This window comes from Calliphora vicina, chromosome 1 (genome assembly GCF_958450345.1).
Source record: "Calliphora vicina chromosome 1, idCalVici1.1, whole genome shotgun sequence".
Classification (NCBI taxonomy): domain Eukaryota; kingdom Metazoa; phylum Arthropoda; class Insecta; order Diptera; family Calliphoridae; genus Calliphora; species Calliphora vicina.
The window spans coordinates 144,925,255-144,949,129 of NC_088780.1; positions in this window are offsets into that span (position 1 = coordinate 144,925,255).

Below are 23,875 nucleotides of genomic sequence, written 5' to 3' on the forward strand. Positions count from 1 at the left end.
TTACTCCGTGAAGATTGTTGTAAAACTCAATAAGAGCTTGTAAAATCATTAGAAGCTCTCCAAAAGCAGGGAAATTGAGCGGCTAAGCGGTAGTATTTCATATATTTTAATTTTTTGACGCTCGCCGCTAGCCGCTCATTGCGTGGCTTGGTGCTTATAGTCCAGACCTTGCCCCGTCCAAACACTCAAAAAATTTTTTTTGCTAAAATTTGTTCACCAAAATCGTTTTAACAATTTTTTTTTTCTAATTTTTGTCCTTAAGTATCTTTTGGGGAGTGGTAGATAAGATTCGGCAAAGTCGAATATATCACTCTTACTTCTTTTAAGTCAAACAATTTACAAACGGTTGTAACTTTAAGTGTTCACATATTCTTAAGCTGAAACATTTACATACCACTGTAGCTAAGTAAACTTATTGACTAGGGTGGACCCAAAAAAATATGTGGATGTGCCCAATTATTTCCTAATTGTGATTTCAATTATCTTTTAATTGAGTCAAGTATACATGTGCTAATAAACAAAATTTTCTAATATTTTCTACTGAATGTTATGTTTTGATTTTGATAATTGAATACACAATTTTCGTGGCGATACGAACAAGGTTCCCAACGAATAAAGTCCCCAAACCGCAAATGAATTAAGGCCACAAGATTTTATATAGAAAAAACTAACAACGAAATTTAGGGACTTATTTAATTTTTTGGGCATTTATGTATTTCATTTCTAAACTTGGGGATTTAATTCATAATGAAATTACTCTGGAGAGTATCAAAAACTGTCTTCGCTCAGAAAAATTTTGGTTTGGGGGTTTAGTTCCTTTTGTTGGGGAATAGTTTCATTTACAACTTTTGGGTTTTAATTCATAATGAATTAAGCCCCCAAAATTGGTGTTTTAATTTATTTGTGGTTTGTGGACTTTGTTCATTGGGGACTTTGTTAGTAGCGCCAATTTTCGTTATTGTTTGAACTTTAATTAAAAAAGATATTGAAAATACAGTACTGGTTATTGAAATCACATTTTAGTTATTTTTTGTGTTTTAACCCTTTGACGACGAAGAATTTTCCGCTGGAAATTTTTTATTTTTGTTTTGGTGGATTCTTACTCGGAAAGGCGATATTACGAGACTAAAGTGGTGTCAAAATTTAAAAATTATTACTCCTTCTACGAGAAAAATCATGGGACATATGTGTGCCATTCGACGTCAAAGGTAAAAATTTGGGAACAAATGCATTGAACAATTAAAAGCTTTTTTTTAATTTCAAAAAGTAGAGTATTGCTTTATTTACATTGCAAAACCAATAATATTGAACACTGGCATAAGGTGTTCCCAAACCTAAAGCGGCCAAAGAATTTTTAATTAAACTCCAGAGGAAAAAAGACAATCAAAATTACGTTTCGAAAGCTTATACCGACCTTGATTGCATATACGGGCAGGTTTTATACCCAGCAGAAAGGTATAATATTTTCCATAAGTGAAGCAGATTGAAAGCAATGATGGAATATATTCAGTACCGTTTATGTCCAAGATTATGATTCGAGGTAGTTTTGAAATTATTCTTTCAACCTTACATTTTGCTATCAATGCTGAACAGCTAAGCCGTCGATCAATTATACCATTGAGCCTTAAAAATACGACCAGTAATAAATCATTTCAACTTAGCATTTGGAAAAACTTTGACCCAAGGCAAATACTTAATCAGTCTTTATACGAACATATGGTAAAATTTAAGGGCCGCAGTATATGAAAGTCATACCCATAAGCTTGGGTGTAGTTACAAGTTTAAATTGGTTATTTATATAAAACTGATATATATACATACACAGGCAAAAACGCAGAGAGTGGTTGACATTGGCGAATCCGTGGTTCAAGATATGACAGCAGACTTGGAAAATGTTATATTTCGATAACATTTCCAATAATCCAATATTATTATATAAACTTATGATCAATCGAACATCGTCTGTTTTTTGATGGCTGTAGCTGGACAAGATAGAATGGAGGAGTCAGGACGAAAAACCGAATTGATAGTCGAACAAACACAATTTGCTGGACCCCTTTCACACTAGGCAATTTAGTTGCGCAATCCTCTTGTGTTTGTAGATGCCAGAGGTAATGTCGGTTTAAGGAGAAGACAATTTTAAATGCTGTTTTGTTGTTGGGCAAGAGACTTGCGCAACTAAATTGCCTAGTGTGAAAGGGGTCTTTCGCATGTAAAAAACAAAAGTGCTTTACTGGAACAGAAATTGTTTTGAATTTTATCACAAATAAGTTCGATTTTGATTTAGATTTTATGAACCATATACAGGATCTCATAATTTTAAATTAATATTTTGTGTTTTTTTAATGTTTTTTACTGAATTGTTTGTTATTTCATTGTTTATCAATTATAAAATATTTAATAAAATTAAAAAAATTTAAAGAAAAAGCTCCTTTATTTTTACCTTTGACGACGAATGGGATACATATGTATGTCCCATCATATTTTCAGTCCCCCCGGGAAAAGTATAGAACCGTTGGTCAATAAATTTACTTAAGGCATTGGTACATCTAATACTAAAAGTTTATCCAACAGTATCAATTAGAACTCGACATATAAGAAAACTAAAATTGTCCAAAAAAATATACGAATTTCTGACTTTGAGAATCCCTTAAGCCAAACTTAAACAACATAACCTTAGTATTAACATTAACACCAAAGAACACATTTGTTTTTCATCGAACAACACCGCTTAGATCAAAATCCAGTGAAAATTGTGGCTGTAATTACGAAAAAAGCAAATGGGACATATGTGTCCCATTCGTCGTCAAAGGGTTAAATTACGAAAATTGTATATTCAATAATCTTTTTTATTAAGATATTCGAAAATATCTATTTACTTTGTATGGGTGGTGCCACGCCCATTTATCCAATCATGATCAATTTTAGATAATTTCAGACAAGCTGCGCACAATGGTTTCAAAGAAAATCCAGCGAAGTTTTCGGCTTTTACAATTATATTTATATTATATTTAGATATTCCATAATAACTAACTAATTACTTTGAATGGGAGGTGCTTCGAACACTTGATATTTCCTATTGTTCTGTCCAGATATACAGTAAAAACTTCAAGGGGAGCGGTCGAGTGCTTTAGCCCGCTATAAGGAATTAACAGACATACAAACATTAATTTGTATATACAATAAATAGATTTAAAAAATTTATTTAATCATAAAAAGGAACACTTTTTCCTTTGATCCAGCTCATCAAATACTGACACCAGAATAAATATTTTGAAAAATAGTTTCCTGAAAAAAAGTAAACTTTAATTTTAGTTGGGAACATTGACAGCTTATTTATCCTCCATACAAACAAGGCCACCCTAATAAACATAAGAACTGCACATACATAAATACATACTTTAGCATTACAAACACATGCATATAAACATACATATGTGTAAGTAAATTCATATGCAAATGCAACAATGCATATTTTTTTGTTTTATGTTTTGCATTTTTTCCTCCTGTTTATGTTTTGTTTTTCCCTTTTTACTTTCTTGCACATTTTATAACTATTTTAAAAATATTACGCGTATAAACATTAGTTTTATTTTAATGGTAGAGATTTACTATAAAAGTGTTGCTTTTTATTATTTTTTATTTTTTTTTTGCTTAAATTTCCAAATAAACCCACATAAATACAATTTTTCCTACACAAACATTCCAACATATAAGAATATATTTATAGTACAACCATAAATTTAAGGGGCATATAAAATATATAAATATTTTTTTATATAAAAACAACTATAGAATCATGCATATTTTTTTCCACATTCAAGGGTTTATTTATAAATTATCAAAATAAACAAATGCAAATATTTGTGCGATTTAGAAAACAGTGCAATATTTTTAATTAGTCCCTAATGCTTGTGTGGGGGGGTTTGTAAACGAATTTTTCACTTCAAATTCGTTATAATTTATTATTTATAAATGTATATAATGCAATAATGTTTATTTGCAAATGTATTTATGCGCCTACAAAATCAACAAAATGAATTAAATATTCATGACATATGTGAATAATTACGTTCATATATTATTAACAAAATTTATTTTAAAGCCGTTGGAAATGTTATATAATTATAAGTATTTATGGGAACTAAAATAATAAATATGTAAATAAATTTGTAAATTTAAATATAAAATGTTACAAAATTTATAAGTTGATTCAATACTTTTCACCATATTTAACAACACCAGTTTACAAGGTTTTTCTACATGGTATAAAACATATACCTATAGGTTTGTTATTTTAGTCTTACATCGGGAAAAACTATTGAAAAAATCAATAAGGAAAAAATATTGAAGAAATCAATATTTTTCCCGATTAAGAAAAAAAATACTAAAAATAACATTAATATTCGAACAAAAAATAATAAATATGGACTGAGGTCGACCCTTACACACGTTTTTCATTAAAACTTTTAACCCAAGTATTATTTGTTTTTTTTGTTTCAAGTTACCTTTGTAAAGTATGTCACTTATTATGTTTAATATCAATTATGATCATTTGTTGTTAATCTGCTTAAAATGAATGACGAGAAAAAAGTGCATACTAAAATTATTAAATATTTTCAACAAAACCCAACTTGGCCAAACAATCAAAGGTCTGTCGTCAAACTGATTCCAATGTTATTTAACAGTATCAGGAGAACTTGTTCGTTGATAGAAATCCTGGTTCAGGTTGAAGAAAAGGTCCACTTGATGTTTCTAAATAAATACAAAGCATTTTCAAAAGAGCTCCCAACTCATCCGGTAGGAAAGCAGTCCGTTTAGATCAGTACTCGAACTATTTGGTACGAAAAGTTAAAGCTAATCCAGGTCTAAAGACATACAAGGCCCAAAAAGTTCCTGAGAGGAACTCTGCTAAAAATTTAGAGGCCAAAGACAGATCACGGAAATTGAAGTAAAATTTTATACAAAAAACTATACCTGCTGCATACTGGATGACGAAACGAACGTATGGAAAATTTGTTTATGCTTCCGGGTCAATATTTTTATGTTGTTGATACTCGAGGGAATGTTGTAGAAATGTTTAATATCCAAAAGCAGAATATATTCCCAAAAAGTTCTTGGCAAGCAATATTCAGTTGCGTCAAAACAAGCCAAATATTTGTTACAAAAGGCTCTATAAATACCGAAATTTACATCAAGGAATGTATATGAAAGAGGATGCTTCCATTCATAAGACTTCTTAATGTGTACACTTATTTTTGGCCTTATTTGGCATCCTGTCACTATGGTAAGCAAGCTCTTTAGTGGTGTTTGTACCAAGGAGCTAAGGCCAATGGAGAGATATAGGGATCTTGTTAAAAGAGAATTGAAGAGCACAGGGAGATGGACTACCTGTTCAAACAAAATGACAGAAAACTCCATAAAAATCTTAATGGAAGGGTTTCCGGAAAATATTCATAAATTCATCACTATTGATTAGAACTATAAAAATAATATTTTCTGTAAGTTTAGTGGTTTCAATTTTATTAACATATATATAAAGATTTTTTCGATATCAGTCCTTAATTGTGTTATACTCAGCTGTGCCGGCTCTTGTATATCCACCATCAATACGTGACAATAAAATATTTTTCTTATATAGGGGTTACATGGGTGATAAGTTCAATTATGGACCGATCCTCACAAAATTTGGTAGAAACAGCCAGCAAGACGGACGGACGGACATCGTTTAATCGACTAATATTTTTGGAAATCATAGACCAATCTTGTCCGTTTTCAATACCAAACGAACCTTTACAGAGACTATTTGTAGAATCTTGACAAATATTTTACATTGTATAAGACTTTTTTCCCAAAATCTCAAGCCCCATTGTAGTGAAAAATAATCAAATTTAAAATTTTTAAATTGGTATGAACAAGTAAGAGTATTATATTCGGTTGAGCCGAATTTAGTTTACCCACTACATATATGGGAGGGTAGGGTTAGTTATGTACTGATCCTCACATAAGTTGGAAGAAAGATTTAGGTTCATAAAAAACTTGTGTTACAAATCAATTTTGTATTCCTATACCCTCTGATGTTAAATTCCTTAATGATTCACTATATCCAGCAAATGCATAAATATCACTCTGATTACTATAAATATTTATACATACTATTTGTTTGGTAAATTAGTGTATATGATACTTAAAATAACGATAATTATATTCATTATTTATGAAAACTACAAAACATTAAACTAAGAGGGAAAACTATAAATATGTTTTTGCCAGTTTAATGGTTTTACATATGTATGTTTGTATGAGAACGAAAAAAAATAATTTCTTAAATCTTCATTTATTGAAAGCATGTTAAACATATTCGTTTACTGCAAATACATGTTGTATTCGTATCCATATACATACATCTGTATGTTACATTCATGCATTTCCACAATCCAACATTTATTTGGTATAATGCCCCTATGTACCATGTATTTCAAATGTAAAGTGTGATAATCCATTGTTTTCAGCTCATATGGATTCTACAACTATTAAAAAGGGTGATTCAGTTAGATGCTTTATTTAATTTCTTTCATCACAGATTACGTATCATTCATTAATATTGCAAAAAATTGTGTAAGTTTTTATAAAAAGTTTCGCTTTCTTTTTTTTCGTTTTTTCTATAAAACCCTATTCTTTTTTGTACAGTTTTTTTAAAGACAATTTTATATAGACAAAAATGATACATTACTTGTTAAAATCGGTTTATATTTGTAAAAGTTATTAAACTTTTTCGAAAAATTTACTTTGTAAATTTAAAATTCTACAAATATTTTTTTATAGTTTTTTATTCATATAGTTATTTAAAGTCGGACAAAAACTGACTGAGTTTCAGGTCAATAAGTTGACGAACTTTATTGTACACTCATCCAAATCGAACAGTTTGCTTTGCTGCAAAACTTTGGACATCGCACTGTTTTTGGAAATGTTGCGTGTTGGATTTTCCTTGATTTGCACTTTTAATGGCAACTGGAGTGCTGTATGAGCAGTTCGACCGCCTTCCAAGAACAAAAGTTCTTCCAGTGGCGCCAGGAGCGTCCAAAAAAAAATTCCCTCCAGTTACATCTTTCACAACTTTCATAAGAGTGTCTTATGCATATTTTTGTTGTCGATTCAACAGTGGAACGTTTGTTCTCTCAAGGCATCGCAAACATATAGTTTTTCGTGTCGCAACTCTTTAACGATTAAATGCATTTAACGAATGCACAGCATATCCGAGGATATATTCCCAATGAGAGTCATTGTCTAACAATCGCAAGCTTCTCTATAAGTGTCACACAATTCATCATTTATAGTTCGCAAATCTACGAATGATGTTGGACCAAGAATGTTAACTAATAGAAAACGCAAATAGAAACACTCATCGTTTCTTGGATGGACTATGTAAATGTGACCTAATGCGTCGGTGGAAAACAACGTTGACATTTTTTTGACGATTGATTCCAAGTAAAATATTTCGAAGTATAGCAGTGTTGGGGCAAAGTTATCAGTTCGGCACATTTCAAAAAATCTGGTCAATGTTGTAGATGGCGCTCGATCAACTCTTTGTAATACATTCTAGATCAAGTCATTGTAAAACATTCTCCTCAGTTAAGTACACTATTTGACCATTTTCCAAATGGACGGATTTCAGCCAGATTCAATAGGATTCGTCATTGGGCCGAAAAAATAAAACTCAGAAAGTGTTGGGACAATATTTTTATACATTACAATCATCTGCATAAAGTCATTAATATCTCCCCACTATCGTGGTGTAGGGTATAAAAGCGTAAAATTAATGAAAAATTAGGTTTTTTATGTTTAACATTAATAGTCATACACGATTCCAAATAAGAAGCTGATGATGTCAAATCGACAACAGATGGTGTCAAATGTACAACGGTATGGTGTCATTTTTTCATTATCAAATTAACTAGTTGTGTATATTACACTATTGACACCAATTGGTCTCACATCGTACACGGATATGTTAATTTTTTCGCTGGGATGATACGCATCCGAATAGACCAAATCTGAAGGAAGGCCACTAGTACTCGCGTCATTAGCTGGTAGATATGCTGAAAAGAGTGATCGAAGGGACCGCCTACGAAGGGACCACCTACAGCACAGTCATTTGCAAAATTTGAACGAAATTATCTTTTCAAAGTAAATGACAGAGATTGATCTTTCGGGTCATAATAAATATTCCGATTTCCAATTAAAATTAAAAAAAAGAACTCTAAATGAATCACCCTATATAATACTTCGTAGTATGTGTAAAGCATAGATACATATGTAGGTATGTGTGTGTTCAGATGAGCTTGTTTGTGTGAGTAAATGATATTTAGACTGATTGAAAAATAAAAACGTTAGCAAAATACTTAAATAGTATTTTTTTGTTGCTGTGCTTTGTATTGTTTCTGTTAGATCAACGACAATAATAACAGTAAAACTGTAACACAATCATTTGCAGTTTAATGTTTACAACTACACAACGGCAACAGCAACTATTTTTTAAAACAATTGTATTGTTTGTACAATATACTACCTAAGTATATGTAACTTGTATAAACATTATTACATACTCTATACATATACGAGTATTAGTGCCAGCCATACAAATAAATGCTGATGTGTTTAGTCCTTTGCCTCAATTGTTGTCCATGTTGTCGTTGTTCGTTTGGTTGATTGCAAATGAAAAAAGTAACAACAATATAGTTGTACTACGAGGGTAGTAAGCTAGTTCTGAAATATATTTAAAGAAAAAGACAAAATATTTTTTAAAAATCTATATCAAAATTTTGGGATGTTGGTCCATAAATCTGGTTCTACTTGACCGATTTTTCCAATTTTGAAAAAATATTTGGTTATATTTTTTTGCCCTAAGCCCTTCTGTCGTGGATCTACCATGCCTTCAACGGACAGACGGACATAGCTAGATCGTCTTAGAATTTTACAAGAACCAATATCTCGATGTGTTACAAACGGAATGACAAAATTAAACAGAGTGATTTTGCCACTTGGTGTGGTTTTAATATTATAAACATTTTTGGAGGTTGTATGGGTCACATAGCTGTTAATTAATGATTAGTAATCATAATAATTAATAATTAGATTACTTTTTTCGAAAGGTGAAGTAATGATTAAATTACGATTATATTCAGTTTCGCACGATTGCTAATTGATTACGATTAGAAATAATCCAAAAATAATCAAGATTAGTAACAATTAGATAAAATAATCAAAAACTAATTTAACTACTTTTAATGATTACTTTTACTAATTATTTAAAGCCGGATTATTTTTTAATAATTTTTGATTATTCTATCGTAATCGCAAGTAATTTTGATTACTTTTAGATAATTTATAATCAAAAAAATTGTTCTAACCCCCATTAACCCTTATGTGTGTGGCAGGGTACACGGGTAACTTTTTGAAATTTAATTGCAATTTTCTTTGTATGTAGAATTCCCAGGCTCTTGAAACTTTCTGAGAACTCATAACTTTTTGTTATATTTATTTTTTATAATGGACACTTTTGTGTCTCGACATGGGAGGGAGTGGTAACTTATTTTACATTTTACACCCTTAACAGGGTGACAGGGCACCCGGGTACCACATACAAATTATATGGAAAATATTACTCATACGATCACAACACAATACTGAGTAGTCTTTATACTTCCTGAATTTATTTGAGAACTGTGTATATAAACTGGAATCCCCATTTACTGAATTGACATTAGGCTAAAGTTTAGCATTTTTTTTTGCATTTGATAATATGGAGCATTAGTATATATTTCATATTTATATGTAACTTCATTGGTTCTGTATGATGGTACCCAGGTACCCTGTCACCCTGTTAAAGGTGTTTTTTTTTTGTCACACACATAAGGGTTAACACGAAGTCTGTGTAGGTACTAACTATTAGTTATACTGTCGGTTAAAATTATTTTTGTATGAAAACTGTCAGTATTACTATTTGTTAAAACATAACCGGGTTTCGAGTTAATGGGGGTTTAGATAATTATATGATCAATAAAATTATTTTTAAAACGTAATCTAATTGATTACTAATCATCTAACCAGCTATGGTTTGACCAACTCGTGGCACATAGGAATTTTGGTGTCAAAAAGTAAATTTTTCAAACACTTAATTTCAAAAATCAAATGATGCAGTTTTGTAGAGAAATGTTTAAATGTTTATGTTCACTTATAGTTTTAAGAAAAATTTAATTCAATTTTTAAAAAATTTAAGTAATGTCCAAATCAAGGGTGTGAAACAAAAATTTACTTATGTTTTCACTGATTTTATTGAAACTCGGCATGCGTTCCTTTTTTGTTTCATTAAATGTATGCATCAAATTTCTAGACTTTTGCTTGGATATAAAGAATTTTATGCGAAAAAATCAATTGGGATTGTATGGGCAGTGGGAGTTGAGCGTAGACGATTTTGATAACATTTCATTTTTTTCCTTAATTTAATCCATATAATTTTCGGTGCCAAAATTATTTTTGCAAAAAAATATATGAAGCCATCCCTCTGTGCGTGGCCCATAATAGCTCTGGTCCTATATGAGCAATTTCCCATTTTCAATATCAAACATTTCTGATCATCAACAAATATTTTAATATTTTAAACAGAATATTTTAAAACAGAAAAACAGAACACACAAACTTGGTTCAAAGAGGGAACTCGTCATAACAAAATCATATCTTCTATAGGGAAGAAGTTGAGCGCTATGTTTTTTCTCCAGCTTCCATAACTTTGGTCACCATGACATTAAGTCAGTATAGATCTTAACGTTCTGGAGATCATTTCATTACATAGAAAACAATAACGGACAAATGATAGATGTCGTTAGAACTGTACTCTTCACAAACATGCCAATTATTTCTAGGCAACGACAGATGGCAGCAGACCAATCATCTAATTAGCTGGATCAACAACCGATTAACGAAACTGACACAAGGCAATAATAACAATCGATTGAATAATTATGGCAACATCATACATATATCCGAAGACCCGCTACAGCAGACCAATCATCTACTTAGTTGGAACAACAACCGTTTCAACTGATACAAACAATAACAATGAATTTAATGGCAACATCGTACATGGAGACGCACGATACTCCAATAATTAGGAAGGACAAGTGCAATCTACACGGGAAATACTCGAAAAAACAACTACTACAACAATTCGTATAATATGGAGATGCTTTGTGGAAGCCAAATGCTCCCAAGTGGGGTAATGGAGAAAAAAAAATATATTATCTTTATAGTTGTTATCAATTCTGATGACTTTATGAATCTTTATTCAGGTTTTTATATAGCTTTCTGTCACTTTATTTTAAATCTCCGTTTAAAATTTACCACACTTTTGGACACGTTTTTTTGTGCTCTTCGATTCTCTTTTAACAAGATCCCAATATCTCTCAACTGGCTATAGCTACAGGCAGTTTGAAGAATTTGCCTCTCGTGGTAAAAATACTGCATTATTGTCCTTTTACCACTCAAAACCTTGCTTACCATAGTGACAGGATACCAAATCAAGCCAAAAATAAGTGGACACATTATGAAGCATCCTTTTATGTAAACATTCCTTGAAGTAAATTTCGGTATTTACAGAGCACTTTGTAAAAAAAATGTTTGGCTTCTTTTGCCGCAACTGCATATTGCTTGCCATTCCAATAACTTTTTAGGAAAATTTTCTGCTTTTTGGTCTTAAACTTTTCTACAACATTTCATCGAGCATCAGCAACATAAAAATAATGACGGGGAAGCTGCGAAACATACGTTTCGTAATCAATTATGCAGCAGGTATATTTATTGTATAAAATTTTATTTCAATTTCCGTGTTCTGTCTTTGGCTTCTGAATTTGTAGCAGAGTTCCTGTCAGGAACTTTTTGAGCCTTCTGTGTTGTTTTGAAACTACATTGGCTTTAAATTTTCGTACCAAAGAGTCCGAGTACTGAGCTAACCAGACTGCTTTCCTACCGGGTATCTTGGGAGCTCTTTTGAAAATACTTTATATTTACTGGCTTTAGAAACATCAAGTTCTGCAGATACTGTTTAATATAATTGGAATCAATTTGATTCGATTAATTTTAAACGTGTGATCCAATTATACGCACAAGTTAAAATCCTAATTTTGAATTATTCGTTTTATTCGAACAAGAGATCAGAAAAAACTCAAATAATACTAGGCTTAAAAGTTTTAAGGATAAAAGTGTGTTAAGGTTTTTTCGATGTGACTCCTTATATTTTGATTTATATTTGAGAACGTACATTGACTATTTTTGCTATTTTAAATTATGAAGCAGATTTATCAAAAAATTAAGAGGAGCATTTATATAATCATATAATCGTAATAAAAGAACGACCAATTTCTAACATAACAATATTTTTGTTGGCAATACCATTATCAATTCAGCAATGTCAAATGTCATTTTTATTTTCAAATACCAGATCATTTTAAATTCATATGAGTGGAAAAAACATCGAATATATATAATTTCTGTAACTATCTAATAACTGCTATTCTGTTATTTATCTTACGATCCTCGTAATAAATTTATACATTTTTACAACTTTGTGTAGTTCCATTAAGTGGACAGTTATGTACAATTGTATTACCAAAAAATAAAAAAATAATGTTGCATACATTGTGATATAAATGGCTTTTATTGTAAGAAGATTATATTATTGTATGCTTAAAAACAAATATGGATTTCATACCATTAATATTAGTAACAATAAATTTAGTTTTATTTAGATTTAAATTAATTTAAATTTCATACTTAATCAATTAATTTAATGTAGATTAGCAACCACTGCGTATGACTAATTTTTAATATATGAAAATAAATGTATATTAAGTATACGCCACAATAGAGTGCAACGCTTACCCCCATTAACATTAATACAATTTATAACACATAACTACAAATTTTAATTGGAAAATTACATTCAGTTTAAAAAATACAATAGCTAAGACTTTATTTGTTATTTTTAATCCCAAACTGAGCACGAAACATTTGTGTCCTTTTAATATCTTTTGTTGCCTAAAACAATTTCAGAGTAACAATTTCTTTTGTATTTTTAAGCTATTAAATAAAACAATTGAAAAATTAAATTCACTTGCTGAGTTGCACAAAGTTGACATGTGCACTTTTATTATCTAGAAATCCATCTTATGTAGCAATTATTGTATTATTTTAAGACAAATAAAAACAAACTACTAAGAATTTGCAATTTAATTCAATTTATGTTTTTGCAATTTAAAATAAAACAGCTTCTACTTTGTTTCAAGTATGTGGGTGTTACTAAATAACTACATATAAATTATAATAATAAGGTTCATTGGAATTGTATAAATAATAACTTTTGTACAGTAAAGACAAACTTTATCAAAGCATCTTTAATTTGTGTGTGCTGTAGAAATATGAATGACATAAAATCATACGTTTGTTGTATGGAAAATTTTAATAATTAATTAAAAGTTTACACCTGGTAAAGAGAACTGGAAATGGATAAAATATTTTAAAATTAAAAAAAACTTGTTCCTGCTCTTCTGTTTAAGTATCTCAAATAAGTCAAAATACACATTTAGTCGTCACAGTTTTACTAGTGTTTATTTACATTAGTGCAGAATGTAACTAATTCCACCAAACAACTTCAATTGTTGAAAATTTAAAAAAAAAATTCTTACAAATACATTTTCGCTTAAGTGAAATTAAAATTATGCCAATTCATAGAACTCTCTACTATAATTATTAAAAATCACTGAAAACAGAAATTTTTAATTTTTTTTGCACGAATTCATTAATAGCAAGAAATTGTTTATATTTAAAAATGTTTAACATTTCAGCTAAAATTACATGAAATCGACAATGATCTGCAAAACAAATAGATAAATATAGATGTAGGTTAAAAATTTTCCATCGTTCAAAACTTACTATTCATGATAATTTTCTTCATATTTATAGCTTTGGCGAATTTAAAATTGTGTATTTGATAGAGAAATAAATATAGACCAGAAACTAGAAATAACACAAGCAAAAAAAAAGAATTCAAAATAATCACACATACACAGAAAAAAATGGTAACAGTTATTAAGCAATTGAAAAAATTTGTTTGAAATATGATTTAAATTTTGAATAATTTTTTAATTGAATATATTATTTTAATACTCATATCAACAATTTCTTCTAGGTATTTATTAACAATTTCAGTTGTTAAAATTCAATAGGAATATTATATTGAAAGTAACAAAAATAAATGTGTCAAGAAAATATAAATTGAAGAAAAATACAAGCATTTTGTTGTTTCATCAAAAATATGTTTTCTTTTCCGAATTATAAAGAAATTGGTGTATTCCAGATGGTAAGTTGAATCTGAAATATAATACAGCAACAGGAAAAAAATGGACATCGATTTTATATACAAAACTTTTTTTCAACAGGATTTTAGTAGACTTTTTTCAACATCAAATGCGTCGAATGTAGAAGGAACTCATTTAAAAACAATACTAGAGGAACAATCTGTATAACCGTTCGTGGAAGGTGATACTGGCCTGTACTTTGTACCAGTTCAAAAGGTGAAATCATGGACATAACAACCTTTAACTTTATATTTTAAATTTATATATGTCATTATTACAATAAATTGTAAATTTGTTTATAATAATAAAAACAACAACTAAAACCAAATGCTTTTTTAATTAATATAAGAAAAGTCTATAATTAACTAGTAACAATATAATTATTCAATGACTATTAACAAATTTTTTGTTCAATTTGACAAACTCATATTGTCAAATTAAAAATATTGTTGAGTGTTAACAATTTTAAGTAACAAAAATATTTTTTGTATATACAAAATTGGTTGTTGGTGCCTTTTCAATTAAAACAAGTAAGAAAGTATGGTCGGACAAGCCCGACCATATAATATCCTACACTAAGTAAAAGAGCAAAAACATTTTTCTATTAAAATTTCAAATATTTATATTTTTGAGTGATTTTTTATGACCGATAAAGTCCAATTTCGGAAGGACATTTGTACACCACTATAGTGGGGAGGGTATTATGCGTTTGTCCAGATGTTTGTAACGCCCAAAAATATTAGTCTAACACCCACCTTAAAGTGTACCGATCGACTTAGGATCACTTTCTGAGTCGATTAAACGATGTCTGTCCGTCCGTCTGGTTGGCTGGCTGTCCATGTAAACCTTGTGCGCAGAGTACAGGTCGCAATTTTGAAGATATTCCGATCAAATTTGGTACATATTATTTTCTTGGCCGAGGGACTAAGCCTGTTGAATCTGGCTGAAATCGGTCCATTATTTCACCTAGCCCACATACGAATGTCCTCTCGAAATTGGACTTTATCGGTCATAAATGTTTAATTTATATATGTATGTATCTACACAAATATCGCTCCAAATAAGTTCTATATATACAAAATTCATGTCACCAAATTTTGTTACGATCGGTCCATAATTTTGGAATACTCACAAAATTCAACATAGTAAACTTTCATATAGACATAAATCACACGACCTAATTTCATGGTGATCGGTCCATAATTGGTCATAGCCCCCATATATGGCCCACTTCCGAAAATCACTCAAAAATATAAATTATTGAAATTTTAAAAGAAAAATGTTTTTGCTCTTTTACTTAGTGTAGAGTATTACATGGTCGGGCTTGACCGACCATACTTTACTTTCTTGTTTTTTTCTGTATACGAATGGTGTTTTTGTTTTCACATTGTTTTTTTACTAATACACCGACTATGTTTTTTACGACTGAGTTAGGTCTTTGACAGGAGAGGTTACGCTCTATATAAAGGTCTAGTCAATAGGTCCGTCAATTTTTGCATGAAACACAGGTTTTTGGATAAAAAATCATTTTATTTTTCAACGCTGTCTCCTTTGAGGTCTGTACAGTTTGTCCAAAGTTACTCCATTTTTTATCTCTCCCAAAAAATAAGATTTCTCGAGGATTTCATCGTTGGAATCAAATCTCTTTCCCCCGAGCAATTTCTTCAGGTTTGGGCGATAAATCCGAAGAATAGCCTAATTCATGGATTTTTGCCAACGAAACTGCATTGTGAGCAAACGCGGCAGCCATATTGCGGAAGGAAAGCTTTCCATACCCAAGTGATCATTAAAAATTTAAACCATATGAGATGATTATGGCTTCCACAATCACTCTCACTTTCAATTACCGATCAGCCGACACTATATCGCGACTTTTTTCAATTGTATAGGTTGTAGAGATCTGAACTGAGCATCCAGAATGTTTACCATTAAAATTGATAGTGCACAGTTACCATAGCCTTTCAAGCTTAGCCTTTATTTGAGTGATGGTTTTTTTCCTCCAAAAATAATACTTAATGAGCAGACGAAATTTAATATTTTGCAATTAATACTAAAGTCACTTGGTAGTCGGCAGTCAAAGAAAAGTCAATGTCGTAGCTTGTTAAAATTGTGACAGGAATAAACTGACAGATGTTTGTTGACAGCATTCTGTTAAGAACCTGGAAATTAAAAATTAATTCAAATCGTAATTTGAAATATTTAAGAATAGTTTTTGAATAGCATATTTTGGTTAATAAAAAGTCCTTAAAATATTTTAACGCCTACATGATATTCGTATCAAGCAAAACGAAATCTTTCTTTTGACGCTACATTGTATGGTATTTATAAGTCATGCCGCTTGTCTCATAGCAAAAACATAGATTAAACAAAATGTAGTATTTTACGATGTTTTCATATTACGAATTGTATTAAAAAAGTGAGGAAAACTGTCCGTCCATATGACTGGCTGGCTTGCTGGTTGTGTATGTAATTTTGAGTGCAAAGTATAGTCGCAATTTTGATAAAATTTGGCACATGTATTGTCTTCGACTCAAGGACGCAGCCTATTGAAACTGGTAAAAATCAGTACATTATTTCACATAGCCCTCACACAAATCTTCTCTCGATATAGGACTTCATTGATGTAATAGACTTGATTTATACAGAATATTTTAACAACTAAGTTTTATATACAAATAATTCACACCTAAAAATTGTGTGCGGTTTGATCCATAATTGATCATAGCTCCCATCTAAAGGCCACTTCCGAAAATTACTGCATAAGACTCTTAAAAATGTAGCTATACAGAAAAAATTCATAACCGGTCCAGAATTGGTCATAGAAAATTACTCATGAAAATAAATTATTAAAATGTCAAAAGGCCGACTATTCTTTCTTACTTGGATTATTCTGATGATTTAATTCATTAATCATTGCAAATAAGAGCTATAATAAAATTTTACATACTTATAAAATATTAATACAAAAATTTGCATATAATTGTTACTACACAGAGAAATCAGATTCATGGTAGCAACCGAATTTGTTGCCAATCGAATGATTCGGTTGCACACATGGAATTTTTTTCGTTCTATCAACAGAAATTCAGTTGATAGAGAAGAATTTCTGTTGAAGTAACCAAACTTATGGTATCCCTTCTGAAATTTGTTAGCCTCAACTGTAAAATTCGGTTACTAACGAGGAATCATTCGATTGGAAACAAATTCGGTTGCTGTTTTCTCTGTGTAGAAATTTATTAACAAACTATTGCTTTCACAGAATTAATATTCTACGTGCTAATATTTCATCATGGACATATTTAAACGGGTTTCTTTAATTTCATTATTCCCCTTATATAAAAAAAAAACCATACACAACAAAAGTTCAAAACGTATTTTCATTTTATTAGAAAAACATAACACCAAGAAACTGGGAATTATTAGGAATAAAATGACAATAGAAATTTTACACTCAACAAACAAGTTCAAAATATTCCAGATGGGAGAACTTTACGAAATAAATAGAAAACAATTTTGTTAAATAATATTTTCATTCAATGTTTTTTTTATTTTTTTTTTGTGTACTTGTAAAATTCATACCAGAAAGTAACTGACAACCAACCAACAAACATATGCTTGCCTTTACTTTGTTGTTTCTACACAAAACAATTTGTGCTCAAATACTATCGTGAGACTTGCTAAATTGAAATTCAAAATATTGTTGTCTATATAAAATGAAAATAAAAATATAAGAACAAGTCATACAAGAAGCTTTATAAGATAAAGGAGCAATACACATACTTCTTTATTGTGCACTATACAACTACAAGTGAGTACTTAGTATAGGAATAAATACATACATAGATACAAAGACGCTCACATTCACACTCACTTACGGATACTGATATAGCTGGAAGAAACCCTCTCAATTTCGAGAACTACAGAAACAACAAAAAACTTGTTTTTAACAATAGACCATATCGTTATCTAAAATGCAAAAATATTACAATTATTTTACAGGAGCAGTAAAGAACTAAAACAGAATAAGAATTTGCCTTATTTGAAGACCCATCCGTCTTTATGATATATAACACCGCGGTTTCTTCGGACGTAATCTTCTCCAAATCTTCCATTATCACATCATTGCGGATTGTCTTACTCGTTATTGATCGATGACGAATTTTCTCTCCAGCAATGACCATAGGTAATGAATTTGGTTAATGTTGGGAGATTATAGAGGAGTAGGCAACATTTTTGGCACATTCTACCGCAGTCAAACTTTAACGATTTCAACAGTGTGTTTAGGGTCATTGTCTTGTTGGAAACAAAAATAATCAGACAACTCTGCTTTATATTAATTTTTACAATGTCCAGATAAACGAACCTATCGATTTCTCCTCCTGCTACCATACCAGATCATGACTACTCAACTGTTAAGCTTGGAATATTTTTTTTAAAAGATTAAAGCAAATAATAGTACTGAAATATTAGATACCCATTACAACATAGCACATTGGGGCAGAATCAACAATTTGACGTGGGAGTAGAAAATTGTAAACAAACTTGTTAAAAGGTCAAAGGGAATCCCGCGATTCCTAAAAATTGGAACGAAAATCCCACAAATGTTTTTTTACATTTTTTCCCATAGGGTCAAAATTTCCTTCGGTGCTGGGAAAATACTTTAGGGATAAATAGGGAACACATCAAGGTTTCCAAGGCTGCTTTCTGTTTTCTGATCCCAGCTTTGGAATTGTAGAACATGTAGCCCAATGTTGAAATTTTGATAAAAAATAGGTCAACTTCCGAAGGACGTAAGGCCGACATATTCAAAAAATAGAACACAATTTCTTCACCAAAATGTTCCCCGTAAAGATACCTTACAGAACAACATAAAATTGTTATATCGAGCCCTAACCGCAAAAATAACATAAGCGACATTTTTTCAAAATTAACTTTTTAATGAAAATCGATAGAAAATTGTCATCAACACCCGAAATAATGAAAATTAAGCGTAATTTCAATTATATCGTAAGCGACACTCGCCTTTTTGCTTTACCGCAAAAATAACGTAAGCGACATAAAAGCAAATAGGGGCAGTAAATGAAAGGAAGAGTAGCCGAACAACTAGCGAGAAAATCAAAATAAATGGAAATACAAAATGATAGATGTACTAAATGCGATCAAAGAAAAATTTTAGACAGCAGTCACATCCAAACAGAAGAATCTAAGTTTAAGAAGTTTGAAGGAACAAAAACAAAGGACGGAAAATATTTTGTTTTTATGTGCTAGTTTCGACCTTCAAAAAGTTTTGAATATGCCTCATAGCAAAACAAGTAAAAAAGTATGGTTGGTCAAGCCCGACCATATAATACCCTACACTAAGAAAAAGAGCAAAATCATTTTTCTTTTAAAATTTCAATAATTTATATTTTTGAGTGATTTTCGAAAAGGGCCTTATATGGGAGCTATGACCAATTATGGACCGATCACCATGAAATTAGGTCGTGTAATTTATGTTTACATGAAAGTAATTTATGTTGAATTTTATGTGTATACCAACATTTTTAAAAGATTTATGCACGTTAAAGTGATTTTTGGAAGCGGGCTTATATGGGAGCTGTAACTAATTATGGGCCAATCACAATAAAATTCCCAAATTTGGAGCAAAATTTGTGGATATATCCATATAAATTAAACATTTATGACCGATAATCGACACAGAAAGTGATTCTGAGTCGATCGGTACACTTTAAGGTGGGTGCTATATTTTTTGGCGTTACAAACATCTGCACAAACGCATAATACCCTCCCATTATTGTGGTGGTGTAGGGTATAAATATTACACTATTTTATTCAAGAAAATACTAGTATTATTTTCAATGTTCAATGCTATGTACAAATATCTCCTTATTTTAGATGAACGGAAAACTGTGAACAATTTAAGTTTGTATTGCGATAGCTCCTAGTGAGTGGCCTGCAGTTATTCGAAGTGCAAAAACAAACACTTACGGTTATGAGTGTATATCGTTAAAGCACTCTGATTTTCTAAACTGGAAAATGTTTTCTGATCTGCTTCTTTCAAAGAAAATAAAATTAAGCCCGATGCGGTCTGCAATTTTTGATACAACAGTGATTACAATTAAATACGGCTAATTAGACAATAGCGAGAAAAAGACTATTAACATTGATTTAAATACTTCTACCGTCCGCTATACAACACAGAAATAAAAAGTTCATCACATAAATTCAATGATCAAAAGCTCTTTGCAATAAAAATAGTATTCCTCAATGTTTTCATAACGAATATATTGGCCTAAAACATTCCCAAAATATTAAAGACGCCTTAAACGAAACATATGAAGAAGATGTGCCTTAATTTTCTAAGCACCTACTATATTATATTATATCATTACTATGTTTTACATATAAAAAATGTTTAATTTACTGCATACTTTAAGAAAATATATTTTTTCGAAACTTAAGACAATATTTTTTCTTTGTAAAGCATTAATCGTATGTGCCACAATTTAGTCTCAGCTGCCTGTAATAGAGACGGTAAATATAACGTAAGCTCCAAAACAAATTTGTTGCTCACAAAATTAACTTAAAAATGTATTTATCGCATGTATCATACCATTAATCGACTAGATTTTAATTTTCAACGAAATCCTTCGCAAAACTTAAAAAAAAGAAAAAACTATATAACCTATAATATTTGATTTTTTGCGTTTACGTTATTTTCGCGGTTAGGGTTCGATATGTTCTTAAAGAACGTTTATATACCCTACACCACCATAGTGGGGAGGGTATAATGCGTTTGTGCAGATGTTTGTAACGCCCAAAAATATTAGTCTAACACCCACCTTAAAGTATACCGATCGACTTAGAATCACTTTCAGAGTCGATTAAACGATGTCCTTCCGTCTGGTCGGCTGGCTGGCTGTCCATGTAAACCTTGTGCGCAGAGTACAGGTCGTAAATGTTTAATTTATATATGTATCTCCACAAATTCCGCTCCAAATAAGTTTTATATATACAAAATTTATGTCACCAAATTTTGTTACGATCGGTCCATAATTAGTCGTAGCTCCCATATATGCCCGCTTCCGAAAATCACTTTAACGTGCATAAATCGCTTAAAAATGTCGGTATACACACAAAATTGAACATAGTTAACTTTAATGTAGACGTAAATCACACTACCTAATTTCATGGTGATCGGTCCATAATTGGTCATAGCTCCCATATAAGGCCCACTTCCGAAAATCACTCAAAAATATAAATTATTGAAATTTTAAAAGAAAAATGTTTTTGCTCTTTTACTTAGTGTAGGGTATTATATGGTCGGGCTTGACCGATCATACTTTCTTACTTGTTTTTTTAATAAAAAAAATAGTTAAGTCACCTTTTGGACCAAAAAATCGCAAAAATTTACTATGTTTTGAATTTTTAAATTGAAAATCGTTTATTTTTGGATTAATTTTTTTGTATAATATTTAGCTGTCTAACTAACAAAAAAAATTGACTAAATTTTTTTAATTTTACATGTTGATCCATTACGCCGCCCCTGAAACATTTGAATAACTTAAACTCCTTGTCTACGCCCATGTCAAATTTTATTCCGATAGGACCAGCCGTTTAGAAATGCCAGATTTTTTCCCAAAAAATTTTGATTCTGCGATTGTGAGATAGTGAGATAAAAATATTAAAATGAAAAATATAAAAAATATTATACTTGAAAGAGGACAAATGATCGGGATATAAAAACATAGAGCCTGTACTTTTACGTGATTCTTGTGATGTCATTAATGCTAAATTTTACACCAAAACATTTGTTTCCATTTTTACATAAAATTATTAATTTTATTTAATGCGTTTTACATTTCTGCTGACGTTGTATATGAGTAAATGTACACCATACTAGCATTTTATTTCTTCATGTACTTTGGTATTCAAAGACGATTTTGTTTTTCTTTAAAAATTCAAAATGAAAAGCCAACAAGTGTAGTCTCTTCAAAAGAACAATCATGGAAATATTGTGAGTTAATCTCAAATGTATTATACACTACTCTTATTGAAAGATATAATAATGAATAGACAATTTTTATACCATATACCACCATAGTGGGGAGGATAAATTGGGTTAGTGCTGATGTTTGTAACGTGCATAAAGACTGTCCCAACACCCAAATTAAAGTATACCAATCTAATCCAGATCACTTTCTGAGTTGGTTAAGTAATGTGCTGGTTAATGTAATGTCCTGTAATCAAACTACAGGTCGCAATTTCAAAGATAATACAACAAAATTTGGCACAAACTTTTATATTGCCCCCGTAACAAAGACTATTGAATGTGGTCCCTTATTTCTCCCATACATCTTAATTATATAGATATCCAAACAAAATTCAGTACAAATAATTTTTATATAAACTGAACTCGCACTACCAAATTTAGTACCGATCGGTTCTCAATCCATAGCTCCCATATAAGGACCATTCTCCATTTCATTAATGAACATAAATTTCTGAAATATTTTAGTATCCAGCAAAATTCAATACAAATAAATTACATATACATATACACAAATCATGCCACCAAATTTTGTGACAATCGGTCCATAATTCCTCTTCCGAAAATCAGTTTAAGGAGTATAGATTTCTTAAAAATGTTTGCATCCAAATAAAATTCAATACAAATAAGCGATTTTCCAATTAATATTGGTCGGTTAACTGTTCGAATAATTTTAAATCGACGATTTTCAAATAACAAATAAACCTATTAATTTGTGTCGATTAAGCGTTTTTTTTTTGCATTTAGCATATTTTTGTGTATTTATTTTTCAGTTTTAATTCAAATACAAATGTCAAAGTAAAACTATACATTTATTCGAACATCCAAAAAACGTGTTTAGTGAGTATAACAGCTGACATATTTAATTTAAATGTATTTGTCGGAGGACGATATGATAATAGACGAAACGGGTATTTTATCAGATCTTAACGAATCTATTAAAAGTATTTAATATCTAAAAAATCCAAAAATAATTGTATAATAAAGGATTTTATATGTATAGAAAATAATAAAAAAAATAACTGAGATATTGGATATTCTTTATCATGCCTTACTTTTGATTTATAAAACATCTAAAATCAGCGAGATAGTTTTTTCAAAGTCAGGTTTTATTAAAACTAAAGCAAAAAAATCGTTTAAAAGAAATCATTTAAATTATATTTTTTTTTAAAGATTATTTTAGAAGATCTCACTAAAATCCTAAAAAGAAAAAATATATTGTTTAGCTATTACTTATTTTTTGGCTGAATTGTTATAGTTTTTTTCTTTTTATTAATAAAATACTCAAATCTATATAAATAAAAATGGAAGTTTGTATGTATGTTCCGAATGAACTCTAAAACGGCTGGACCGATTTTGATGAAATTTGCAAATCTTCAAAATAGCATAGCGGGTAACACTGTAAAGTCAGATT